This window comes from Patella vulgata, chromosome 7 (assembly GCF_932274485.2).
Source record: "Patella vulgata chromosome 7, xgPatVulg1.2, whole genome shotgun sequence".
Lineage (NCBI taxonomy): Eukaryota > Metazoa > Mollusca > Gastropoda > Patellidae > Patella > Patella vulgata.
Window position 1 is genome coordinate 21,182,485 of NC_065885.2, and position 24,839 is coordinate 21,207,323.

At 35.8% G+C, this 24,839-nt stretch overlaps 1 long non-coding RNA gene across 3 annotated transcripts in view; it reads right to left on the reverse strand.

The window, feature by feature from the left end:
* Nucleotides 1–24,839, reverse strand: part of LOC126827816 (uncharacterized) — a 55,246-nt gene that overhangs the window by 14,885 nt on the left and 15,522 nt on the right. Inside the window, exon 1 of one of the 3 annotated variants that reach the window (XR_007682882.1) lies at nt 22,651–22,756. The exons of 1 other annotated variant lie outside the window; for it this stretch is intronic. This is a non-coding gene — a long non-coding RNA (uncharacterized LOC126827816). Of the gene's footprint in view, nt 1–13,788; nt 14,424–22,650; nt 22,757–24,839 lie in introns of those variants that run through there. One more of the 3 variants, XR_007682881.2, reaches the window with a different exon arrangement.

Consider the following 24,839-nt stretch of genomic DNA (forward strand, 5'->3'; position numbering starts at 1 on the left):
TATACCGCATGTAGTTTTGTATTTGCCTGTTTTTCATTCCACCTTATGTACGGTTCATGTAATCTATGTCCGTTTTTCGCCATTAAACAACCAATCCTATTAAGACATCTGACTTCCGTTGCTAATTTGCTACTGAATCCTTACTTATAGGAATTACATTTTATCAAGATATCATACTTCCGTTGCTACTTTGCTGTCGAATACTTACTTCACCGAACTTGGATCGAAATATTTTACCATATTTATATTGCATGATTATTGCTATAAAGCGCAATTTAGAGCGCACCATCAATTTAGAACTTAAAAACCATAGTTAATGATTTTCAATCATACTAATATGAATGGTCTTTTTATACGCCACATTCTATTAGAGAGTATTATTGTCGTCACATCGTTCACGATTCTTGTACATCCCATATGTATCAATTGTTGTTTTTGTTTTATAACATTGTTATGAATGGCTTGTTAGTATGTATCAATTGTTGTTTTTGTTTTATAACATTGTTATGAATGGCTTGTTAGTATTCTTCAACGTTTATGACTTTAACACATGACACAATTCTATGGAATATAAGTTACTTGAATGATTTATTTCAACGATGTTTCGACGAAAGTTCTCTCGTCTTTATCAAGCAAACAATGACAACCATAATACAATGAAGATATATATACAAAATATGGATCGTTCGTCCGTTGCTAGAGTTTTACGTCCACTTCCACCATGTGTGATATGGTAGACAAGTACAAAATATGGAGTAGTAGTAGTATCCTGGTGTTTAACGTCTGCTTCCACATAAGTGATATCGCAGACAAGAAATAGGAGAGCCGAAGCTGCTTCCTGTTTTTAGAATATGATTTTGCAATCTTTCCATTTTCGGCCTTAGGCCATGGATTGGGTTTTGTGGGAAGTTCTTCCCTTTATTTAGTAAAAAAAATATCGTTTGGTAGATGTTTTCTCCTGCTTGTGGGATTAGTGTTTAGGTGCCAGGCCCGTCTTATCGTGACCTCCCCTTACTCCACAATCCCACTCTACGGGTTTGGTATCTGTTTCTTTTGCGGAATAGTGTTTAGGTCCCGAGTCCGTCTGACCGTAACTCCCCTTACTTCACTATCCTGCTAGTTTGGTAGATGTCATCTTTGTGGGATTTGTGTTTAGGTGCCAGGCCCGTCTTATCGTGACCTCCCCTTACTCCCCTATCCCACTCTGTAGGTTTGATGTCTATTTTTGCCGGAAGTGTTTATATGCCGAGTCCGTCTGATCGTGACTCTCCCATACTCCACTATCCTGCAAGTTTGGTATATATCCCCTATGTAGTTTAGTGTTTAGATGCCGAGCCCGTCTAACCGTGGCCCCCTCTTACTTAGTCTACTCTACTTAGTCCAACTGTGTCCATTAGGGCGTGGATTTGTAGTTTCAGATCTGGCCCTAGTGTTGAATGGTATGTTGACAAAATATGGAACAATGACAAACATTTATATACAATCAGAGATAATCATTTAGAAACCATCAAAGGGGTGGGAAGCCATAAGGGTGGGTAGTAATGAACTATGTACAACGAAAACATGATAATAAAGACAGCTAGTTTGGGCGGTGATTATGCTAACACAGAAGGAGCCCACTAAGAGACCATGATCAGTATAGAGAAGCCATATTTGTGAAATTAACATAAAATTATCCGGTATTAAATCAATGAAGCATTTAAAAGATAATAATGATTGTAAACCAGTGGTTACCAGGCATGATACATTTTGCAAGAGATGGATTTTTCGTACAATCAGGGGTCATAATCCAGGAAGTTATGGTCTGAAATGCGCGAATATCGGAATGGACTGCAATATTTGGGATATAAAGATATATTTCAAGGTTCATCAAAGTTGGATAAAAATTGTGACTTCTAGAGAGTCCACAACCTTGGTATTACATACTTTTATACTATTTGCCTACAAGGAGCGACCATTTTGTCAGGGAGTTTCAGTCCGATTTTAGGGCTTAGTAATGATGAGGAAAAACATTAATGTAGTGGGAGAATGAAGGGAATAGTATATTACTTGATTAGACTGTCGTATGCTCTTGGGATGAATAGACCAGGATCACGGTTGAGTTCTGGATGGTACCATTTTATGTTGATGGCTTCTAAGAGTTTTCTTGTCTTTTTGTTGTGTTGGTTGACTGTCACTGTATTAGTATCTTCCCAATTCATTTTGTGACGACCATTGTTGCTGAGATGTTGGGCTATTGATGAGGTATTGGGTGCTAGGGATTGGTGCTCTTTAATACTGGCATTTAACGGGCGTTTGGTTTCTCCTATAATATGTCTGGCCGCACGAACACAAAAGTTGGTAGACGCACCCTTTTGGTTGTTGTGTGATGATTAGGTTTATTTTTTCCGTTGGCTCGCAGTAAGTCTTTCAGGGTACTGCTACTGGAAAAGATTGTCCCAATGCCTGTTTGTTTCAGGATTCTTCTGATGTGGTAGGATGAACTGCCGTGAAATGGTATGCTGACGCGTATATGTGATGGGTCTAGTCTTGCCGACTTAAAATGGCAGAGTGTCGGGACGCTATTGTCGAATTAATGGTTTTATTGATTCTGCTTTGGGTACTGGTTTAAGGTGGAGAAGACCTTCCTGAGGTGTTCGATTTCATGCTGTAGGAGATCACGGTCATAGATATTGAGAATGCGGTTAGTGAGTGTTGTAAAGATGGCTTGCTTGGTTTGGGATGGATGGTTGGATTTAAAATTGAGATACTGATCGGTGTGGGTCGGTTTTCTATAAACGGAGAGAGTTGTTGATTCTTTGGACATTGACATCTAAAAATGGGGGCTATTTTCTGTTTCCAATTCCATAGTGAATTTAATTTCGTTGTGCTGTGCGTTCAGGTGGTTTAATATGGCATTGGGGTCATCTCCATTGTTCAGCATGAAGAAAGTGTCGTCAACTCACCTGTACCAGGTGATGGGTGATGAATTGAGGGCGTGTTTTTCAAAGGCGGCGAGCTAAACTTCAGCTAACAGAGGTGATAGTGGGTTTCGCATGGGTAATCCTCTAGTTTGTTCATATATGTCGTCTCCCCATGTGAAGTAGGTGGCCGAAATACAGATTTGAACTGGGTATATGATGCTGTCAGTGGTAAGGCTGGTGATCAGTGGTATTGGTGTTTCCTCATTACATTTGCGTAAGCTGTTTATGGCTTCCTTTCTTGGGATATTTGATGTTGCTGCAAAATTCATTGGAGTTCAGAATGTAAGAATCAGCAGTTTTGGCTATTGTCGATAGTAATTTTTATAAATGCTGTGCTGTTTTTTAGTAGACCGAGTCTCTGGAGCACACAAGTAGGCTATCTTTGGGCGATTTTGTGTGGATTTTGGTGGTGGCTCTGACATAAGGCGGATGGGTGTAAGTCGATTTGAGTTGGTAAAAAAAGCTGATTTGAAATCTGATTCTGGTCTTTAAGGGATTTGAGGTGTTTCAGGTGCATCATTTGGTAGAAAGAAGTAGGGTCTTTCCTTAAACTCTTGTAGGTGGCTTGGTCTTGAAGGAGGGTGTTGACTGTGTTGACGTAGTCCGGGGGTATCCATTATAACCGTTGCTTTCCTTTTGTCTGCAGGAACAACCGTGACAATCGCGATATCTATGTCTTCTTTACGTTTTTGAGGGCTTCGCGTTCAGTCTTGGTGTTGGTTCTTTTTGCGGGCTTGGAGAGGATATTGGTTATCTGGTGACGTAGGTAGTCGACCCCCCCCCCCCTGCTGCTAATCGGCTAAGGCCCTTCTCAATGACAGTGATGTAATGGTCATAATTCTTGGGCTTGGTTGTGGGTATATACTTGAGTCCACGTGAAAGTAGTGTGAATCTGGTTATCTGTGAGGGACCGTTGACTAAGATTAATAACCGTTTGGGTGATATATATATATATATTGGTGGGCTGTTGGTTGTTGCGTTTCAGCTGGTTGAACTTATTGGTTTGGCGGCTTTTGACGAGGGTGTCTAGCTTAGCATCATTGGTGTCTACCTGTTTGTTGCGTAAAAGCTTATATGTTCCAGGGGTTAGTATAGTGGCGAGTTGGTGACGTTGACCGTCTGTTACTTTGAAAATATGTTGTTTTTCATTTCTTAAATACTGAATACGTTCACGAATTAAGCACTGACTGGCTTTGCGGAGAATTTTCTTTGCGGGCGATGGCGCAACTCGTGACTTGAGGGTGAACCAAACAACTATCTCTACGTCGCATGAGAAATGTTAAACTGTTACACACCTTGATATATTTACCCCCAGATTTAAAACTTTCTTCGGAGCAAGCAGTAGGGCATTTTTGTCGGATTCATTAACCACTCTCTTAATGGGGATTCGTCATAAAATTTAATATCATTTTACACACAGTCTTTCGCTAAGTTTTGGGGAAATTATATCGAAATTCAGCCACCCGAAACCTATTAATAACGTTTTGTTGAATTTATTATTTGTCCCTGCCAATGAAACTTTATAAAAGGGGGTACATCACGGCATGTATGCCTTTGTCCATTTTTATAAAGCTGCCTGTAATATAACTTTGTTTATTACGGGTTTGGGACCTTCGGTCGAAACACGTATTGTTTTCGTAAGTGTTTTTTTTTTATTTATTTGTGCGGGAGGGGGGGGGGGTAGAGTTTGCAGCCCAAACTGTCCATGGCGTAATCATTCTGCCAACGTAGATGTGGTTGGTCTCAGTGGATTTATTTATTAAATATAAATTGGGTTATTTTTGACAAACAAGAAGTGTTTTACGGTTGGGACAATAAATAATATCAGATTGTCCGTATCTCGGTTATTTCTCAACGGATCTTCTTCGGGATTTCATTTTTGAATTCTTTGGAAGAATCCCATTTGGGCTTTGACTGACGGTTTTTCGAAATTCCGCAGTTCACTAGCTCGATTAGTTTTAGCATCAATGATTTGCGAAAGTTTTCTTGGTAGGAATAAGGAACACACCGATGCCTTCAAAATGGCATATTCAAAAATTTTGTGACGGGTTCCGGAAACTTCCGGAAATTTCCGAGGCTATCCGATTTTTCCCAAACATGAATAGTTCTCTCCATTTTAAAAATAGACCAAAAATGACATATTGTGGTGCCAGAGACCTTGTTTGGTAGCAACCGTTTGGCCGCCATATTGGATTTTACAAAAAATCTTCAAATCGATATTCAGCCGACATTTTGATTCCGATTTTGGAAAACTTATTTTTGTTTTGAACCTACTCCAAATGGCAACAATTCTTAGGGAGCCTATTTTTGAATTTCGATTTTGTTTACTTCCGGTTTCACTTTGAATTTTATTCGACTTTTTAACTTCTATCTGGTGACCTAACCTTCTAATGACCCTTGAACTTTGTATATAGGATGACCCTGATGTCTACTAACAATATCAAAAAGTTCGGTGTTAAAGTATAACTTCCGGTTTTATTAAGAGTTCAAAATGACAGGATTTTCTACTTTTATAGGTATTGGAACTTACTATACTCAATAACTTAATTGTTGACGTGACAAGGCGTGACCTGACGTACCAAAACACGTCAGTACTCCTTCGGACTTCTACTGTTTATTTTGTTATTAATATTTCCAATATTATCATGTTATATATTGATACATTTTTATTGACCTCATAGGCAGCTGTCAAATTAAATTAGTTTGGCATGTGCAATAATGAAATTAATAGAAGCTATATTGTTCTTCAGGACAAAATCAATTCCAGAAAAAGAAATGAGGGTCTTAAAATATATGACATTGGGCGACATGCCGCGATTCAAATAGCAAAATGATTAAATCTAGAACTACCAAATAATATACCCCGAACGGAAATGAAATGGTATTTTACGGCACCAACCGGCTGCATTCCATCACAAATATGATGATTTATAGGAGACAACTAAATATTATCACAATAATATATTCATACACATAAAATAAAAGAAATCACAAAATGATTAAAATAATTTCAAGTAGTGATAATAAAAATCAGAACAGTTCAAACTTAAAGAGCTAAATCTGCCTATTGCAGGTCTTTATTTTGGCTTCAAATGTTACATAAACTATTATTTAGGCATTTATTAACAAAACAAGCCTATAATAAACCCCCCTAGATCATTGGATGACAGAGATTAAAATGGATTAAACTACGATCGCCATTTAATAATTGAATTAAAAAATGGAGAAGCACCCATAACTTCCTCAGAATAAAGTAATTTGAATATAAAAAAAATCAATATATTCATTTTTCAGTATCTATATTTGAACTATTATAACAAGAATGGTCAGCTCTTTATCTAAATCTTACATAATGCATCTTTAAAGTAAAAATGTGTCGGGTTCTTTTTTTTTTCAAAACATTTACGCTATTTAGTATAGCCCCGGTAGGCAGCACATGATGTAGTAACTGACAATAGTAGAATCTGATTTCATCTCCCTGAAATGCCTGCACTCTATCAAAATGATCTTAACTGTCAACGAAGTCTAACAGCGAATCGCTGGGGATCTCGAAAGGGATAGTGTCATTCCCTTTAAATCCGTATAATAGTAGCAGACGATATATCTACAACTAATTGATTACTGTTTGTAACAAAGACAAAGAATAATTAAAGATGTCGAGCTTAAAATGGGTGAGGACCGGATGTTTTCTAAAGCGTGAAGAATGTCCTGTGGTTCAGAAGTTAATATGGAGGCAATCGGTGAACCGAACAATAAATACCGATAGTGTGACGCTAGCGGAAGATACTTTATCACCATCGTTGGAACCATCCATGTAGATAGAAGCTTATTATACTGTATAGACCATAACTCTTGGAAAAAAATTGGAAAATTGTTATTTAAGGGTGATGGGGAAAATCTATACGATTTAATTATTATATCTAAATAAGCTGGTATCGGTTTAGTTTTTGGCGTAAACGATCGACAGTGGAACACGATATCAGCTATATCTCAGCATCGGCCCTGTCTATAAGTGTGGAGCTACCATTTCGACAGATACCCACTTCACAAAGTAAATAAATGTTTCATGATAATTTAATCGACAGTTTTAGTTTACTTTTCAAACATTTTCTTACTATTTATTTATTTATGTTTTCATCATAAAGACCAATCTTAAGAATTGGGTGCCTTTTCATCTCAACGGCTATTCTGATGCGATTCTTTAAAATCCGTCATTCTTGAGATATCTCAATAACACACTTGTCTTTTATGCTATCTCAAGTTAAACCATATCAGTGCAGTATTAGTGCAATGAGTAATGTTTGGCTTTACAAAACAAATGATACATTTCAGGTAATAAAACGGGTTGCTTCCGTACCACAGGTTCTTGAGATCTTTTATTCTAGTCCAAAACAACCTCTGTATTACGTTTTAGAATAAATACCAACGTCGTTCACTATCAATCATCATGTGCCTGGGTAAACATGTATATAAATCAGATGCTTTCGTTTTTTGGGGATATGTTTTATTGGGGGGGGGGGGTGATGTTTTCTGTAATAGAATTTTACGGGTTAATACTGCCTTTTAATTACCTCTTTGGAAATTTAAAACGGTATGGTATACAATTTCTGGTCTGCTGAACTTGATCATACAAAAGTAATGAGCATGCATTCCAGTTCTTTTATCGTTGAAATTCTCAATATTCATTGAAACGTAAGATATCGATCAATATTACTCTCTGCTGAATTGTTTCCTAGTATTATTTAATATTTTGAATAGTAAAGATCACTTTTGTATCACAATCACGTAATTTCAATCGACAGTCTTATAATCGAATTTATTGTTTGTGAAGACGTTTAAGAAGGCTGTGCATTACCATGTGTTTAACGGTGGTGCTACACGAAATTTAAAAAAAAGACATAAGTCACAGTAGGGTAAATAAATTTTCAGACCAATAAAATCCACATAAAATGAAACGAAAATTAGTTGCAATGGTTTTGATCAATATCGTTGCGTGGGTGCCGATTTATAAACTTAAGAACAGCATGTTGGACATGATTCTTTACTTGTCCATCTAAAACATGCACGAGTATACTATGAACAAGAGCTGAGCATGAAGTCATCTTAGAATTGTGACGTCATATCGTTGCGCATGTGTCCTAGGAACAAGCATACCAAGTTTCATGTCGATCTTCATTAGGCTAATTTCGAAGAGCGGCGTTTCAAGAACAACAACAACAAAAAGAAAAACAAGACGAGTAGTGAATGGGGCTCTGCCCCTGGTCCACGACGATCATCTAAATATCTAATTGCTAAACGGGAACACCTGTAAATTCAACATAAGTCTTGCGAAAAGGCAGCACAAATCAGTATTTGACAGCAACACAGCAGGCGCTCATTTAGACATTATTGGTTAAAAAGCCTGGGGATTTTTTTCCATTAATATTTAAAAAGTGCACACGCCACATTATTCTCAATACCCATTGTAAACAGTGGCACTTCAAAGCAATCCGCTATTAAACTCCAACTATATGAATATTTTACCATTATCAAAACCAGGCCTAGATTAACCAATAAGCAAAATAAGTAGTGCCTAGGGCATCACACAAAGGGGGGGGGGGCACTCAATAAAAGTGGTAAGTGTCGGATTTCCTACGATGCAAATAGTGCAGTTGAAACAGAACAAATACAAATTTCTGGAACCTAACTTATTTGATGTGTTTATCCTCAGAATACCTTTGTATTTCCGTGTATATACATGTTTGAGAGTGTTGGGGTGAATTGTATATAGTACAGGATTGCTATCAGAGTCTGCCATCTACACGATGAGCTCTGTATATGGTAATGGTAATACATGTATACAACTAATATTTTAATGTTTTAGAATATCTGCTGTTGAATGAAATTATCCAGGAAATATAGAAAAGAAGATATTTATAATTTCAGCATACACAATTATATTTAATTAACGTGGACAAGAAAAGTTGAGATGAAGCATATTGTTTTACAGCCGGAGGATGAACCCCATTGCTTTACAAATTTGTTTTGAAACATTTGGATCGGATACTAGGACGATTTTCAGAATCCTAGGACTTTCTGTTCCATAGATATATTACGTGCCCGATAAGCAGATTTATTGATACAAAAGAGATCCTTATAAAATTGTATCAATATCCAAGTTTTCCTTTCGGATAAGCTACTGATATGGTGAACTCTTCCCCCAAGAAACAGCTGTTGTATGAGCGCATTTCCTAACTTTGCCTGGCTATCTTTATAGATTTATTTAATAATATTTAGAAGTATTTGTTTCAAGCGTAGTGACCCAGGATGTTATTAGACGATATGTCTATTCTGGTAATCTTTTAGAATATTGTTACAATGTAATGTAATTCATAAGTATAATTATCTTTACGATATGAAATCATTAAACTTTGATTAAGTCAGTTCTAAATTTCAATATACACTCGACCAATAAAGATAAGACAACTGATATCCATTCAATTTGATATTATTGATAGCAAATATGGAATGGTGGACACGATATTATGATAAGTAAGTAACTAATGGTATTAAAAAAACCTATTATTCTCTGCGCAATTATCCTTCCATTGTCCGACTACACCAGTTCAAACTTCATTAAAAACCCATTCATCATTATTGGAATATGCGCCAGTGAAATTCTGGTTAATTCAATACTGACAAGACTTAACAATATTTTTCTCATAAAGAGGACGCTTTTAGCAGTATAAATCTTCAAATAGAAAAAAAAATTCATATGCTTATTATATTCTTAATGTTAGACACGGAAAGAGATCATTTATTTGCGGTCACGCGTTTGAATAGCTTCATCGGTTAATATGAAACACATCACCAATGATTATATACAAGGACGTCTAAGTAAGCTATAAACTATTCTAGAATAAAAAAGGACATAAATTCTAACTACCCCACCTCCGATCTCCGGTTAGATTTTTGTTTCTATATATAGATTTACCAAACCAATCCAACTAATAACACCCTCCATTTCAATTCCAACTGATTTGAGGTATGTAATTGTTTGCTTGATAACATTATCAACAGAAATCATAGATCTTGCTAATATACACAGAAACTACGAGTGTATTATAAATGGTGGCTATAACAGGATAAGTATATGAAAAACTTTAATAAATCTTAATTTGATGACAGATCAGCAATGTGTCGAAATACAAGATATCTACATGCCATTTAAAGTGATACAAATTCAGCTTTATGCCATTATTCACTTGGATTTTTTTGCTGGTATGAAGAATGCATATCGGAACTGAATTAAATGTTTACGATCATCGGTTATCCCTATGTACTCAGCTGAATTGAATTATATTTCTATACCAGGGTAATTTACCTTCTTTTCTGCGCTAAATTGATCCCTAGAGTGTTTTCTTGTTTAGGGGGTGTCGGATGCTGAAAATTTAAATTTGTTACCCGCTGGCTTTATTGATTATCGTAGTGTCTATCAGAAACTTATGAATTCCGGGATTCGTTAACCATGCTCTGATAAACGATCAAAAATATGTGTTCTTTTCTTTTTCAGAATCTGAGACAAATCGAGTTCAGTGAAATGACGATTTGAATTGCATGATTTATAGAGTTTTTAAAAATGTTAGTTTAGATCTGGGTTCTTCCTTTGTATATATGGTGTGACCCATGAAATACTAATCAATAAGGTCAACTCTTAGATTTTCCAGACTCTACTTAGTATCAATATATAAACCTAATGTAGACTTTACAAACGTGGAGATTATGTAACAAAAAGGCTGACTTAAATTCGTGAATTTCAAAACATAAGTTTAGTATTTGAAAACATGGCACGGCTTTAGTCTATGATCAAATGCGGGAATCATATAAACAACTAGACAGTGGTTTTAATTCCCAATTCAGTAATACACATATTTGCTATTAACGAATTGACATCCCGTAGTTTAGTAACATTTTCTAGTAAATAACAATTATATTAACAAATATATATTTAGCATGTTTTGTTGAACAGTATGGATTTTATTTTTTGGGTTTGGTTTTTTTTGTTTGTTTTTTTTTTTGACAAGGAGGTCCAGCAGGGATCATCCATTATACCGCTACTATTGTTCATTAAAAAACGCGAATGGTAAATGATTGATCATAATAACACAAAGTTTCACTTATTAATGATAGTTCAAACGAAGATAACGTATCAGTTAATCGCACGATTCCATCTACTCCATTGTATAGAAGGTGTTGTTACCTGTGGGAATTGTAGAGTCATGGCTACTGTCAATCAACATCCAGTGCCAGACAATCCATATTAATTGGAAACTAAATCTATACTATGTAGATAAGTCCTATAATGACATTTACATGTACCTAGCATCACGAAAAATATTCGTTATGTTATTGTTTTGGTCTTTGATGCATATGCAACTCCGTGGAGCATACAGCTGTAGGTGATGGCCCGTCTAACGATAGATGGATAGATAACGATGACGCGTATTAGAATAAACTTTTATCAAAATTTGTAGACTCTTCCTTTGAAACAAAATACTAAATTTAACATTGTGTTCATTACGTCAATCACGAAACCATCAAACATTTTTAATCCCGGGGAACTCCAAAGACCTGATATCATTGATGACTTCAAAAACACACACTTTTACTAGGGTTAGCTCTTGATCAGGGGCTACTATAATTGTTCTATCAGTTGATCCGAAAAGCTGTAATCATTGTCTGTTTGTGTTAGAATTTAAAAACAGATGGACCATCCTCATTTGAACCCGAATGTAAACCAATAAGAAAAAACACAGACATTCCAAAATCCGAACGTGAACCAAGCTGTTAGCTACGTGAGACCACAATACACCCCTTGACCACTGTGGTGATTTCGATACTATTGTTGTAGTCACAAATATCGCAAGGATGTATTTCGTCGGTATAAATGTTTCATGAGAACAAAAAATAATGATACATGAATATTACTCTATAAAATATTCGCAGAGACAGTACTCAATTAGTTTGAATGGATTTGGTGGCATCTTATATATTTCCAGAGAGATGACTCAGTTGCTATGTATTAATTGTATATTTTATGTCTGTATGTATTTTATATACTCTTTAAAAAAAACGAATCAAGCATGTAAAAGTAAATTTATTGATTTGCAAGATTACACGACAGACAAGACGCCATTATCTAAAAACACGTTTGGAGTAAAATACGACGTTCATCTATAACCCCGTTCTGATAATTTGATAATCAACAATTCCAGTGAAATTAAGTCTTTTTAAGCGGTCAATCACTGAGTCGATTAGAAGCTATTCATCTGGAATGTGAATTGAAAGAGGTCCGATTCATTGTAGATTCCGGATAGCTGCTAAGGGATAATCAGCTACGATGTTTTATGGAGCAAACGTATACGCTTCTGATTCTGCGATTTTATCATTATTAGTAATATTCTCGCATCTATTGATATATTATGTTAGGTTATTACTTGGGATATTTCTGTGGAGAACTGTACAAATACCAATATGGTTCCTCTGATCCATTTGGCTAACTAAGTAGTAGTGAATGCATGGAATCCGTTCATTTATCACATAAAACGGTAGTTAATTACCGTACATTCTGTATTCCATTATACTTCGTATTAAGTACATTACTTGTCTTCATTACCACGGTCGGTGCAGAAAGGTAGGATGTTAAAACCCATTTTATTCATTAAACATATTACTAGGAAAGGGGAAACACTGTTTCTGTAACTATTTCTGTGTAACTATTTGTCCATTAAAGAAATAATTCATGACTTTTTGTGGTATTAAACGGGAATTCGTAAATACTCAGATATTATCGGTGGTACACGTATACCTGACCTATATAAACAAGATAACGAGTGACCAATATGTTTGGAAGATATAAGGAAAGACAACTTCTGAGGGATCCACACAATTCACCACAATTCTTAGTGTAAACAAATTATTTTGTAAGGGGGGCCCATATTCAATAAAAAGTAAGAGTGGCCTCAAATAAGGTTATAGACTCACGTATTTAACCAGATTACAGAATCAGGAGATAAAATGTTTCATTATTATTTCTAAAATAAATTTAGGCCTGATTTAATCATCTCATTGAAAGACCTTGGTGAGAACAAAGTTTACACCACTGGTCGTATTCATGCTTCAAACTCTCCAATATCTTCCATATTTAAAACACATAGAATAACAATTATACTAACCACAAGTTGTAAATGAAATGAAATGAAATAGGGTTTAACGTCCTACTGTTCTGCTCCGAACTGTGCTAATGAAGACGGGCATACGCTAAACAGTGTGCTATGAGGGAAATTTTGCCCGGACAGCGGCACTACGGCCAACTGTCAATGGATCTTTTACGTGCATGCCAATGTGTACACAGGACCTCGGTTTTTCGTCCCATCCGAACGACTAGACAGCGGTCCTTGCCAGGCCCTCCCATCCTCCATCACTAACAAGGGGGAACCACGCCGGAAAATCTGGATGAACTTTCTCGGCCAATGCAGGGATCGAACACCCGATCCCCAGGCTAGCGAGCCAGCGTCTTACCATCTTAGCCACCGTGACCCACCCACCCTCCCCCCAAAAGTTGTATATTGAAACACTGAAAATTCTCTACTTAACAGTGATGAAAATGCGATCATGGTTTGTAATAGTCAATCATTTATGCCTCACCCCAAAAAGAAATTCTTAAAATAATATAAAGAGTTGACGAATAAACACAAATTTCACTCCAGTAACATAAGTAAATCTAACCAACGGTCACCGATTTAACATTTTTGATGGAATTACAATAAGTTTTAGACTAACTTACGCTATGAAAGTAAATATTCCAACATTAGCAATATCGTCTTTGATAATTTTCCACGAGGTCTGTAATAACTCTTGTTGTTCTTCTGTAAGTACAGGTTGTATTGCCTTCTTACACGGTTGAATTACTCTAGAAAGTTTACGTAGTGGTGATGGCATCGACTCCTGTCGACACTGGCTGGCTCCCATTTTTCTAGACGTTAAAATAAATGTCTTTCACCAGAAAATGTAAATTGTGCGCACATGTGAACAAAAGTTTTCACTACTTTTTCCATTCCTTCAAATCACACAGTGTGTACACAGATTGTACGGTTTCCATAACTTAACCCAACACCTAAGAAATTGTTAATAAAGGAAGTTTTCTTATCCTATTTAAATGATCGTCTTGAAGTGCAGAATTGCTTTACTACTTCTCCATCTTTATCAAAACTTTTAAGCAGATCAGCTCAATCGGATTAGAGAAATGCAAACATCGAGATCGTCGATATGGAAATTCAATTAACAGTGAGTCCAGTACGTTGAATCGATGAAGTCGAACACTATCGGGTTTTGCGGTTCTCCACACAGTTTATATAGCGATCAATTCACGAAGGCATCCTTCGCTACATGTGTACACTGCACGTTCGTAGGTTAAAATACAACTGAATCATAATACTTCAACAGTTTCGTAAAATATTCCAAGACTTAATTAACGAATTAGGAACTTTTCAGTTGCAACTGCTATAGTAACAGTTTATTGAATTAACGTCTGTACAAAAACTATTAAATAGTTATATACCAAATATGAAATTGTACTGAACATGGAACAGCAATGTTTATCATCAAATTTCCAACCAATTAAAATCTGATGTTTGTGGCGTATAGATGTTTGTCATCAAAAGATAGTCAATTAACAGTCTTGTATAAATCTGATTTAAGGAGAAAAGTTATGTAAAGCTGACCCTTTTCACGTTCCAAGCGATTATAACGCCAAAACTATTGATTCCTAAAGAAGATTTCACAGTTTTACAGAGTAATCGGTATATTTAATATTTTAAACTTTTATTAATTTTCACAATTTCCTTAAAAACCTTATACTTACCAATGAATGTAACTTCAATTAAACATTTTCATGACTACTGTCCAAGATCAACTACTCTTGGAGGTCCGGAGGAGACGCTCTTCGAAAAGGCCTAAGGCTCCGCCAATTCAAATATGATGAAACTTGGCATGTTTGCTCCTTGGACAATTGCGCTTCGATTGATGTATGACGTCACAATTGCAATATGGCGGCGATGACTTCGGTTCCTTGCTCATATAGGACTATCGTACTTGTTTGCAGCAAGGCATGTACGTATGTTTCGAGTGGAGTAGGTTTTTTTTCAAGATTCCGACGTTTAGTGTTGGAATAAAATGAAATGAAATGGGGTTTAACGTTCTACTGTTCTCCTCCAGCTGGGCTAATGAAGACGAATTTAGTTTAGAGAATAAAGAAAATGAAATGGAGTTTAACGTCTTACTGTTCTTCTACGGCTGCGCTAATGAAGACGGATTTAGCTTAGAGAATAAAGGTGAATATAAAGATATTATATGTAAATGGCGTAACCTTGTTCTGAAACCATTATCATGAACAATAATAAGATTACAACAATGTTTGACATTTCAAATATTTCTCTTGATTAGAGAGAGAAAGCTTTTAGTCTTACTTTATTATTATCATTGAAAGATACAAAATGTAACATATTACCGTTAGATATTTTAATACAATAATATAAACAAAGTCATAGACATCCAATCCTCTAAAAATAAACAGTGTATCAGAATTTTATCATTTTTTTTCCTTACAAACCATCTGTCTGGTCAATTATATATCTATTTAAAATTTACTTAAAGTTTGCATTTTTCAGAAAATATCAAATTACTCGTGGTTTAATCCAGATTGATTATCTAACAATTTATTTAAAAACAGGCCCATCAATTTGGTTCACTACAGATAAAGAAGGTTATGGGGATTGTGACACAGGGGGTCGCATAGATAGATGAGATTTTCAGTTCGTCATATCTGTGTACATACTGAAAGGAATTGAGCCATTTTTCGACTGATATTCCTGTTTGCGATTCAATTTTCACACGCTACAATCACATTAAAGATACATTAGTGACGAGCTAAAAATGCCTATTGCAAGTTTTTTCTATAGGCTTCAGATGTTATAGAAATTATTAATTAGACCTTTATTTACATAACAAGTCCCAAGTCAACCCTGTAGACCCTCGGATGCCTTGGATACAGCTTTGATTTAAACAGTAGTCCATTTAATAATTATATCATTAATTAATAGCTGACCAAGCTAACATTTACCGTTAATCGAGAATATGTGGGCGGAGTTATCGTCTGTCAGAGACAGTTGATGCCTACCTGAGGGATCTTATACAAATCAAAAATGGAGAAAGAACAACTCGATCAACATCAAAACACGACCGTGTTGTCCAAAAACTTTGAAAGTGTCATGTGGTGATAGGGCATTTTTAGTGGCAGCACCCATCCAATGGAATAAACTCCCAGCAACATTAAAGGAAGCCAGAACATTAGAGTCCTTTAAATTATCCTTGAAGACTCACTTATTCAACTGTGAATACCAAATGTGACAGTGCAGCTCAGTGCCATCGAGTAGAACAGTTTTAGATGAGAGGCGCTACACAAATTCATTATTATTATTATTATTATTTCGAGCCCAAACTTCTGAAACTTCATTCCAATGTATCTTCAAGTATTTTTAGAAATTGTTAGTTTTTTATATTGGTCATATGATTTAGAACATATCTCTGTGTATTTAACCAAAAGAATCCCATGGGATGTTCCCACTTATATATATTAAAGAATTTTCAACATTCCCTTTTGATTATCTTATAAAGTGATGCAATCATACGACGGAATATCATAACGTTTCAGTCTGTTGAGCACGAAGTCCTGTCACTAACGAAGAGTGCAGACGGATTCGTCGTAAATGAGCACGTCTAAAGAAATAAAAGCTAACAGGGAGATTTAGTTAATCACGGATTGTAATTACATTAACAAATACTCATGGGATAACCTGGCGACTTCCTAGTGGTGGAAAATAATATTTCATCCGTCAAAATTATTCACTTTTAATCTTATACATAACCAATTAGCTTATTTGATGCGGAAAGTGGGTGCTTTAACTAATATAAACATGATTCAATAGATAATACAGACGCCTCGAGGTCTTCCGTCAGAACTGAGCATTTTCAAACGCCAGGGAAACATCACGATTGGCTAATAATTCATTCGGATCAATTTAACCTCATGATACTGTACTAGTTTGATGTGTTTTTTTGTTGGTTTTTTTGATATTGTTGATGTTTTGGGCCGATGGAGCAGTAATTTGTGGAATTTGCCACAAGAATTGATATCTCAAACGAGTCATTTAAGGTTGTGACCTTCAGATTCAAGTCATTCAGCTATAACACCGGTACCTTGACTTCCGTCGGTATTGCACCGAAATAATTGCAACCAGATCTCTACGGGAAATACCACAGTCTTTATCGTTGAATGATAAACCTCAGAAGAGTCACTTATGGAAGTGACCTTCCAATTAGTGCCAATCAGTTATAACACTGATGGCTCGCTTTCTGTCAGTATTACGATGAACTAATTTCGACCAAATCTCTACGGTAAAATCCACCGTTGCGCGAATGACGCAGTCCTTCCTTACCCGATGACCGTGGTAATAATAATAATAATAGTTTATTCTCAACTACATGTACAAGCATGAGTATGGAAGTTACAACAAACATTTCACATTGTGATGCATAACAATATCTAACTAAATATCTTACAAAATAACATTAATTTTCAAGACGTGTGGTACATATTAATGTTGGTATGATACTGTGAGAACTTAAAATAAGAAGGAACATAACACGAAACGAAGTAGCAATACTGTATGTACAGATTGTATACAGTCTAGATACATAATGGAATGCATATGAAAGCCATCAAATAGTCCGAATGAATAAGACAACGTGCAATAGAGATTATTATCATACATTACATGGGCAAATCTTCCAGTTTACGAGAAACAAATCTGCAATTAAAAAGTAGGAAACTATAAAGATTGCAAGATATTTTTAACAGACATCAAAGCTTGAATTGTTAGAGGGGAGTAGCATTACGTGTTAAACATCGCACTCGATGCACAACAGCTGAATAAATTCCTGTTTATTTTATTTGTAGAAAAACATAAGTTTAAAATGATTGCACGCTAATTGCTAAGGGGTTTCCTGATCCATTCTTTATAAAATATCACAGTAAAAATATCTGGTTTTGATGCAATTGAACACAGAGACACAAAGAGAATACATTTTTAAAAATTTCACCGAATGGATGCCTCTCTACACATTAGTTAATTAATGTTGTATCTTGTGGACTCCCAGTACATGGTATTAAAGAGAACAGGTTTTAAAAACATAGTTTTAACAACACAGTTATTTGTTTTGAACATCAACTGTGTATTTGTCATTTTTACGCCCACATTCGAATGAGTTTATATGTTGCGATCAACCATATTTGTCTGTGTGTTCCGGTTGTAGAGACTATTTTTTTATGAATGTATCGATCATAAAAACAATAATACTGTTACAATATTCCATTCAGTTCGGATAACAAATTCCCTCTGTATGTTTCATTATTTGACACCCACTTGTATATTATCTTAACATTGTTAAATTTGATAGTGTTTATATGTGATGTAATTGGTTTCCCTAATATATGACTTGTATATATATATAAAAAGCTTCAAAGAATGGAATGGGGTTTGACGTCTTTGCAATCAATATTTCAGATATTTTGAGACTAACATATTGCATTTTTCATTTTTAAATGGTTATGTCTAATCCAATTCACGTTCCAACTGCAGAAGTATTTTACTTACCCTTATCTTAACATGAGTGGTCATTTTTAGTACCATCTTCAAGACTAAGCATTTGTCATTGTCAACCCCGCTATATCTGACAAGTGAGAACCGGGACACAAATATCTCAAAGGTTGTTATCGGCTCACGGTGTCATTGTCATTGTCAATCCCGCCAGATCTGACAAGTGAGAACCGGGATACAAATCTCAAAGGTTGTTATCGGCTCAAGGTGTCATTGTCATTGTCAATCCCGCCAGATCTGACAAGTGAGAACCGGGATACAAATCTCAAAGGTTGTTATCGGCTCACGGTGAGATTAGAACCCTGGACATTCTATTTGATAGTCCATTGCCCTTTCTCTGGACCACCGCGGAGCCGTAAGTTTGTTTGCGATATCACCATCGGTGGAAGTGGGCGTTATGCCCAACGATATAGATTTGTAAATTCATTGCTATTCCAAAATGAAAAAAACCCCGTTAAATTCTATCTCAATTTATTCATTTAATGCACGAACCTTCATACAGATTCCAATTTATAATAGAGTAATTGCTGAGATTATATAGAATTCTAAGAAGTGTTAGGTTTTGTACATGTTTATTTAATTATTATCAATGTTTTCTTCGATGCAAATCCGTGCTATAAATAATATTTCTGTAGATGTGGCAAAGTTCAAGCTATATTTACTTCATTGTTTTAATGGCATTTAGTAATTGAACTGGAATAAACATGTCACAATTCTATGGAATACAATTACTGCTTATTACTGAGTTCAGTAATAACCAGTAATTGTATTCTATAGATTTGTGACCTGTTTATATTTACTTCCTTGTGATGTGTGCTCTGTACAGTATCAGTTAGTTGAATCTGGAAAATGTCAGTTAGAGATTGCCATCTTGTAATTAATAATAGGATACCATTACTAAATCTCTCTGACCCTTGATTGTAGGCTATTATTGGTCCAACTTTAAAACTGCAATATTCAAATTTATTGAATATGGATGCATCAAAACGTCATAGACAGGAATCTATGAACGTTTAATAATCATTGATGATTGCTGTAAAAACTTTTGTTCGACAATTGAATAGCCAATAATCAACCAGTCCATATATTTAGACTTGGTAATGGGATGCTGGGGTGTCCAAATTAAATGATGTTAGCAAACAAAGATAAACACAATCGGAGATTGATCATTTCACATGCGACGCCTAGGAATGTTATGCGTTGTTATTTTTTAATCCTTTCTGCGAAATGCGGTGAAGACAATCATCGGTTTAGATCTAATTTACACCAAGTAGCTAAAAAAATAGAATCTATTCTCTAGTTTCCAGATTCTTTTGCTATAGAAACGAGATGTATTAAATCAGTGTGGTAAATATGAGAACCGTTTATTTCTTTACTCTGTTTCGAGAACCAATTAATCCACCAAACGTTTTAAATGTCTTACTTCACTTTTTGTTTTCGAAAAGATTTCGATAGAATGTAACACTATTCCTGTAAATAACGATCGTTTTGACATCAATCAACTTCTATTTACTTCAAGAGAAACTATCATTATATTAAAAATCCTCGGGATTATCTGCTTGTACACGGTTACATATGGGATATTTACTTCGCCGTGTCTATTTAGATATTCCATGAATGTCATGTTTTTGTGGGGAGTGTGGTGGGGAAGCGGCGAGTGCTTCTTCTGCTGCTATATAGCATACTATTAATGTCGTATGGCAATTTATTTGTAAATTTAATATCGACTTGCCTAATCCTGATTCTGATAACGGCAATAACAAATCTAAAGGATTGTATATCGTCAATCACTGCGCATTGGTTAATATAAAAATCTTTATTGACTACGTATTAAATACACCAACGTCAATTTATCTGGAGAATAATAAGTTATAGTCTCAGATTGACTTTTAATGCATCTCCTGCAACCCCCTCCCCCACATCCCTGTCCACCATCTCTATACGACGGCATTAATGGTCTGGTATTGAGTTTGAACATTGATAATGTAAAAGGCAGTTGGGGGAGTAATGCGTGGAGTTAATAAAAATAAAATGTGTCACCTTTTCAACGACCGGAATCAAAACGATCTAAAGTGGGTTTCTAATGTTCAATAGAAAATGATATTAGCCTACACAGTTTCCTTTGATCGACAGGTAATTAACCCTATTTCAATTGCTTTCAAGACAGAACACAATATAACAGATTTCAATTTGCCAAATGGAATTTACGATAAGTACACCGACAGCCTACTACTGTGCACGAAAATATTAGACAAGTTCGTGATACAATTAAAATGCAAAGAAGTAAGCAACAACAAAACCTTCAGATAACAGTACTATACATTTATATTCCTTAAATATAACCTGTAAATACTTGTCTTGAATCGCTACCAACAATTTGCTAGAAATTGGTACCCATTTATATGAATTGTTAGTACTATTATTGGCATTTTTAGGCAATACAAAAATAACTGGGAAATGCTTTCCCATACGGTGAAGTGCCTCCCTTGTTTACATTTTTTTTTTTCAATTTAATGCAGGCCCAAGACAATACACCCTAGTCACTTGATTTGACAATACCTTTATCTTAATACTTTTTTAGTCCCGAAATGACCTAGTTTGTGTCGAGTGGACGTTAAATCCCATACTTCCTCTCTCCCTCTGTCTGTCTGTCTCTCTCTCTCTCTCTGTCTCTCTCTCTCTCTCAATGCTTTTATTACTTACAAATACTGTTTTGTCTTGCCCGCATGTTTGTGTTTCAGAGTTTCTATTTATGGGCAGAGCCGTACCCCTGCACGTAATGTTAAACATCAAATAAGTATAGCATGTACTATCAGATATATCACAAACACAACTTAGCATTACATGAAACGAAATCTCAAACTATATGCAAAAATAATTGAGTTAATTTGTGTAAAATGAGTGATATGGCCTGATAGACGTTACTTCTCTATTCCTGCATATTCCTGGAGCAAAAGACCGCGAGTTTTACAAAATCTAGCATGTACGGATTTAAAGTGAGATCAAGCTTTATATTGAAGATGCTACATGTACTCGTGTGCTCTATTCCTGCTTTACTTATCAATTCCGGGTTTTCTTCTTAAAGAAGCTAAACCCCAAACTCAATATTTTCCATAATATTCAAAATTTAAAAATACGAATTAGATTTTAATATTGGTCCAATTCAATTAATATTGATATTGTCATCTTTCCGAGATAATATGAGATCCTAATATCCGATATACACAATCTATTATAAGTACACGAATCGTGTATAATTTCGGGCACGATTTGTAATGAACAAAGAAAACCCTATCCTCTAAGACAATGCGTGCTTAATTGGTAATGACTGATTCAAAAACCATAAAAACAATCATTAAAAAAACGCCTTTAGAAATTACTATGATTTTTTAAAAAAAAAACCCAAAAAAAAAACACAACATTGAAATCACTTTATATGCACTACATTAATAACGCAACGAAGCGAAATATTAGATTCAATCACAAATCTGATTTGAGACCTGTAATAGGGCCAGTTCTTTATGGATACTTGTATCCTCCCATTACTAAAGACCCCTACGTGCAAGAAAATATACAATATGATGGTCTGGAAATTTCTGATTCTTTTTATTGAAAATCCTTTTTTCGTTTGTCATATTTAATAATTAATTGTCGGGATAATTTAATCGAATTATATAATGACCTTAGTCAATAAGCTCTGCTGTGCATAATATCTAATTCCGGAGTTAATTAAAATCAAAATAGTTTTCCACGTGGCTAATCACTGAAAATGGATAATCAGGAAGCTATCTGTACAACTTTTCGTGCTGGGCGAATTGAAAGATGGGCCCTTAATTTAACAATCTGTAGAACAAGTTGAGTGCAGTCAACCATCTTATTTCTAACGGCTATTATATTACTGGAACTCCGGACCGCTTACATGCAACACATACCTGAAATCTAATCCTTATTCACTGCACGTGGTGGGCAGATTCTGGTTTGTAGCCTCAAATTCCATTGTCTATCTTCGAGTAGCGAGAGAGAGAGAGAGAGAGAGAGAGAGAGGGGGGGGGTTCTAGTTTTGAAGAAAAAAGTACATGTCAAACATAGTGTGTAATTTATTGTATATCGCTTGCTACCTACACTGTTGTTTTTGGCAATATTCCTCTATAATGCATGTATTTATCCTTTTTACGAAAGAAAGCATATATTAATAACCTGTGGAAAATAAAAACCGACGTCGCGGTAAAATGCACCCTTGTTGGCTGCAGCTGTGTTAATTTGCTTTGATTACAGAAATTTGTATGAATTTGTATGAAATCAAGATAAGGATATCTGGACCAAACTGTGAAAATTATGTGTCTCCAAATGTTGTAATTTTGGTGTTGTGATGTTTTGTTGTTGTTTTTTTTTTGGGGGGGGGGGGGTAGATTTTGTATTATAAACTTAATCATAAATTGGATAATCTGTGCTATTTTTAGTTACAATTTACCTGTTGGCCACTATCATGTGAACTGTTTTGAGTATTATGTGAGCCATCTTCAGCAATGTAGTGAGCTTTTCCAGGACTATAAAATGATTTCCTACTCACGTCAACAACTTTTTGAATTAAAGAGACAATCTTCTAAATTCTCTAACAAAATATGTCAAATTTCAGTCTGCTTATCGAGAGGGGCACAGCACCGAGACGGCGCTCCTTAGAGTCCTGAACGATGTTGTGCTCGCTCTTTATTAGTAACATAATGTTATATTGGTATTACTGGACCTTTCTGCTGCCTTCGACACCATCGATCACAACATCCTCATAAACAGATTGCGTAAACGTTTTGGCGTCTGTGGTCAGGCTTACGATTGGATCAATTCCTTTCTTCGAGGAAGAACACAAAGAGTGTCAGTTAGATCGGTGGTGTCGGGGGACCATCCCCTAGAATTTGGTGTTCCCCAGAGCTCGGTCCTAGGACCGGTTCTGTTTGCATTATACATGACTCCAGTCGAGGACATCATCAGCCGCCATGGTCTAGATGCTGTGATATACGCTGATGACACCCAGCTGTACATACTTGCATTCAATGACGATACGACTGAAATTGTCTGTTTCTCACCGTGCAGGGAAAATGCGAGTACGCAGGTTGTCGCGGGTGATGTACGAGTTGGTGAGGTGCTTGTTTCGCCACCGGCTTCCGCTCGTGACTTGGGGGTGATGATGGACTCGGCTGGACTGATGGATGATCAGATCAAGAGTTTCTGTAGCAAGGCTTCTTACTCACTGTGGCGTATAGGGAGAATCCGGCATTTGTTAGACCAGGCCAGTACTGAGAAATTGGTGCATGGCTTTGTGACATCAAAGCTGGATTACTGCAAAAGTCTGTTTTATGGTCTCTCGAAATACAAGTTAAAGAAATTACAACATGTTCAGAATTCCGCTGCTCGACTGGTGATCCGAAGGAAGCTGGAGCGTCACGCAGAGATGACGCCCATACTTCGAGAGCTACACTGGCTCCCAGTTGAGAAGCCGATTCATTTTAAACTGTCATGTATAACTTTCAAGTTAATACGCCATAGTGAGTCAGCGCCTTTCTACCTCACGGATATCATTAGTGTTCAAGTTTCATCTTATCGGACTAGAAGCAGTGATGAGATGAAGTTGCGACCCTTTTCACAAAAAACACATGGAAAACAAACCAGTGAGCTGTATGGTGATCGTCCCTTCAGTCGTGCCGCGCCTACTCTCTGGAATGAGCTGCCACTAAGACTTAGATCACTCACCAAATTTAGCATGTTTAAATCCAACCTCAAAACATATTTATTCAATTAGGCAATAATACTACGAGTCAAACTAATATTTTTATAGGCATGTACATTTGTATATCTTTAATTGAGATTTTTTATGAGTTATTGATAGTTTTTATTCATTTATTATTATGTATATATACTATGTGTAGTACGCCCATGTAAAGACGGTTGAGACAATTTGTGTTTAACGGTCTATAAACAATATATATTATTATTATTATTATTATTACTGAAACCTTTAAAGAATCTCGGGTTGAGCCGAAGGCGTACATTTTTATATTTCTTATGGCTTCTTGCATAATCTAGATCACTAAACTAATTAAGAACTACTTTTCTCCCGTTAGTTATG